This window comes from Orycteropus afer, unplaced genomic scaffold (genome assembly GCF_000298275.1).
Source record: "Orycteropus afer afer isolate SDZICR_OR568_19922 unplaced genomic scaffold, OryAfe1.0 scaffold00159, whole genome shotgun sequence".
NCBI lineage: Eukaryota > Metazoa > Chordata > Mammalia > Tubulidentata > Orycteropodidae > Orycteropus > Orycteropus afer.
The window spans coordinates 4832644-4837410 of NW_006921746.1; the positions used below are offsets into that span (position 1 = coordinate 4832644).

Here is a 4767-nt window from a genome sequence, read left to right on the forward strand (position 1 = left end):
AAAAAAAAAAAAAAAATTGCCATCAAATTGGATCCAACTCATAGCAACCCTTCTTTGAGTTTCTGAGGTGGTATCTCTATGGAAGTAGATTGCCCAATCTTCCTTCTGGGGACTGGATGGTGGGTTTCAACCACCAGAATTCTGGTTAGCAACAAATGATATAGGCACTATGTCACCAGAGCTCCTAATAAATAGAGAACCAGAGACATCGATTGGTAAATAAGGACAACTATAAACCAAACAAAAGGAATAATAGTTTAGTTATAGAACTCTGAATGGTAAGGAAGTCAAGACAATTGTGAGAGAACAGACTTTTTTTAAAATTGGGAAGAAAATAATAAATCACAGGTTATCCTTAATGAAAAATAGTAAACCTTTTCATCAATATAAAAAAAGGAGACAAACACAAATATTTAACAAATATTAAAACAATAGCAATGAAAGAGATGATAACACTATTCATAAACAAAATGAGCCCAGTAGAGAAGATTATAGGGAACAACTAAATCAGCAGCACCATGAAAAATCACATCAAAAAATGACAGCAATGAACTTATACTTGTTGATAATTACACTGAATATAAATGGATTAAATGCACCAATGAACACATGGAGAGCTGCAGACAGGATAAGTAAACATAACTCATCAATATGCTGTCTACAAGAAATATACCTTAGAGACAAAGACAAAAATAGACTAAAAAGTCAATTGTTGGAAAATGATTGCAGTGAATTGCTAGATGTGGCCCTTCTAGCCATTGTCCTCCATTCTGTGATGTATTGTAAATCCTATTATCCATGTCTGTTTGGGGTAAGTCAGGTATCAACTTGGCTAAGCAGCTTGTAGTAGTTGTTTCCTATAATGACTGGCAATCAACTCTCTGATGGGATTTTCCTTGAGCTGCTGATTGTTAAAGCCATCCACTTAGTTCTTTCTGTTGGGGAAAAACAGGTGGAATGTATTTAGAGTCCTGCCTTGCTAGAGGCTATAATTCAAATCACCACCCTCAGCTTCATTGGGGGTATACCTATGAATCTCCTGGGAAGATTCACCCTCCTCTTGTTCCAGTTTTGTGTCTTGGCTCATCCTCATCTCACCCCTGGATTTGGGACAGCAGCCATCATCTGATCTGCTGATTGAGGTTCATGAAACCCCCAAGAATTGGGAGGATTCTCTAGTCCCACTTATGGACCTGGGACTCATCAGCCTGCCAGCCTCCACCACTACTACGTGATACAAACCCTTGGGTGTCTGAGTTCTGTGAGGTGTTAGAGCGAAATACAGAACCCTAAGATGGGGGAAATTGCTGGGACGAGGAGGAGGAGTTAATATCTGAAATGATGGAGTGGTATGGTAGTTTGGATATTTGGGACATCTTTAACCTCCACCTCATGGGGACCGGCATTGTACTGATCTTTCTGAGAGAAATTGTTCAAGCAATGATATATCAAGCAAATGGCAATCAAAAAAGAGCAGAAGTGGAAATATTAATTTCTGATAAAATTGACTTTAAGACAAAAACCACCATAGAGACAAGGAAGATCCATATATAATGATTAAAGGATTGATTGAACAAGAGGACATAACAATAATAAATATTTATGCACTCAATGAAAGATCCCTAAAATAGATAAATCACACTTTAACAGAATCGAAAAGATAAATAGATTACTCCACAGTCATAGTAAGAGACTTTAATACACTACTTTCAATGAAAGATAGAAAAACTGGAAAGAAACTCAACAAATATACAGAAGAACAAAACAATATGGTCAATGAACTTGACTTTAATAGACATCTACAGAGCACCCCACACAAGAAGAGCAAAATATACACTCTTTTCCAACACACATGGAACATTCCACAGGGCAAACCATATGTTAGGCCACAAAGCAAGCCTCAGTAAATTTAAAAACATTGAAATACTCCATCTTCTCAGATCACAATGCTATAAAATTGGAAATTAACACTAGAAAGACCAATGGAAAAAGTGCAAATGCATGGAAACTGAGTAACAGTCTCCCTAAAAAGGATTGGGTAAAAGAAGAAATTAAAAAATTAAATTAAAAAATTCCTTGAATGAATTGAGAATGAAAACATAACATACCAAAATTTTTAGGACACAGCAAGAGCAGTCATCAGATAATTAGCACACATTAAAAAAGAAGAAAGAGCCAAAATCATGACTTTAATGCAACTTCTCCAACAATTTGGCAAAAACAGCCTACAGTCACTAACATAACAACGCAATGCACTGCCATTGAGTTGGATCCGGCTGATTGTGACCCCTAGTTGGGTTTCTGAGGCAGTATCACTATGGAAGTAGATTGCCCAACCTTCCTTCTGCGGAGTGGTTGGTGGGTTTGAACCACCAGCCTTCTGGTTAGCAGTCAAATGCCCTAGGTACTACATCACCAAGAAAAGAAATAATGAAGATTTGAGTCAGAAATAAAGGAAACAGAAAATAAAAAGGCAATAGCAAAAAATCAAGAAGACTAATTTGAAGTTGGTTCTTTGAAAAGATGAATAAAAGCAGCAAACCACTAGCAAACTTCACAGAGGAAAAGAAGGAGAATATGGAAATAATACAAATAAGAAACAAAATGGACGATGTTACTACAGAACCAACAGAAATAAAAAGAATAACATCAAGATACCATGAAGAACTATGTTGTTGTTTGCTGTCAAGTCGGCCCCGACTCATAGCGACCCCTCCTTGGGTTTCCGAGGCAGTATCACTATGGAAGTAGGATTGCCCAACCTTCCTTCCGAGGAGTGGTTGGTGGGTTTGAACCGCCAGCCTTCTGGTGAGCAGTCAAGTGCCTTAGGCACTATGCTACCAGAGCTCCCATGAAGAACCCAACAAATTTGAAAACCTAGGAGAAATGCACAAATTTCTAGAAATACACTATTTACTTAAACTAATACAGACTGAGGTAGAATATCTGAACAGAACCATAAAAAAAAGAAGAAGAAATTAAAGAAGTCATTAAAAAATTACCAACAAAATGTCCTGGCCCAGATGGTTTCACTGGAGAATTCTCCCCATCATTCAGAGAAGAGCTGACACCAATCCTACTCAAACTATTCCAGAACACAGAAAAGGATGGAATTCTCCCAAATTCATTTTGTGAAGCAAGAATAAACCTGATACCAAAACCAGGCAAAGACTCCACTAGAAAAGAAAACAACAGAACAGTATCCCTAATGGATATATGTGCAAAAATCTTCAATAGATTCCTAGCCAAAAGACTCCAACAACATTAAAAAAAATAAAAATAGATACATCATGACCAGATGATATGCAAGGATGGTTCAACATTAGCAAAACCATCAATGTAATCCATCACATAAGTAAAATAAAGGAAAAGAACCACATGATCATATTAATGATGCAGGAAAAGCATTTGATAAAATGCAGCACACATTCCTGATAAAAACTCTCAGAAAAATAGGAATAGAAGCAAAATTCCTCAAGATAATAAAAGGCATCTATGCAAAACCAATAGCCAGAATTTTTCTCAATGGAGAAAGATTGAAACTATTCTCCTTGTAAACAGGAACAAGACAAGGATGCCCTCTATACCCACTTCTATTCAACACTGTATTGTAAGTCTTAGCCAGGGCAATAAGTCAAGAGAGGGAAATTGAAGGCATCCAGATTGGTAAGGAAATTAAAAAAAGGATCTCGGTTTGCATATGATATGATCCTATACAAAGAAAATCCAAGAGACTCAGCAAGAAAATTACTGGAACTTATTGAAAGATTTAGCATAGTGGCAGGATACAAGATCAACATACAAAAATCACTTGGAATCTTCTACACCAGCAAAGAGGTCTCTGAAAAGGAAATAAGAGAATCAATACCATTTATAATAACTGTCAAAAAGATAAAATACTTTTTATGAAAAATACCTATTCAACGAAAACTAGAAAACATTACCTCAAAAACTATAAGAGATGTACTTAAATACCCTGCTCATCGACAGGAAGATTGAACATTGTGAAAACGTCAACACTACCCAAAGCAATCTGTACATTCAATGCAATCCCAATCCAGATTCCATCAACATTCTTCAAAGACATGGAAAAACCAATCACTAATTTTATATGGAAAGGAAAGAGACCTTGGATAAGCACAGCACTATTGAAGAAAACAAAGTAGGAGATTGCACATACCCAGATCTCAATACCTACTTTAAAGCCACAGTTGTCAAAACAGCCTGTAAGCGGAACAACGACAGACGCATAGACCGGTGGAACAGACTTGAGAACCCTGAAATAGATGCTTCCATCTATGGTCAGATGATCTTTGAAGGTCTGAAATCCATTCAGTGGGAAAGAGGCCATTTGCAGAAAACTGAAACAAGATCCATACCTCACAACATACGTGACATACACAAAACCAAACTCCAGATGCATTGAAGACTTAAACGTTAAACATAAAACTATAAAGCTCATCAAAGTAAAAATAGGAGAAAACTTAGGGGCCCTAATTTATGGCATAACTAGACTATCAAGTATAACCTGAGATGCATAAACAGCAGAATGTAAACCAGATGATTAGGACCTTCTAAAAATTAAATTCTATGTTCATCAAAAGAAAAAATATGTGGCAATGACGTATTGGACAAAGGACTTATCTCTAAAATTTACAGAAAACTCCAGCACCTCAACATCAAAAAGACAAACAATCCAAATTAAAAAATAGGCAGAAAACATGAATGGACACTTCACCAAAGAAAATATTCAGGCAGCCAACACTT

The 4767-nt window shown here is 36.5% G+C and overlaps 1 pseudogene; it reads right to left on the reverse strand.

Annotated features, from left to right (window-relative positions):
- Positions 1 to 4351, reverse strand: part of LOC103201673 — a 151105-nt pseudogene extending 146754 nt beyond the window's left edge.
- Between the last annotated feature and the right edge of the window lie 416 nt (positions 4352 to 4767).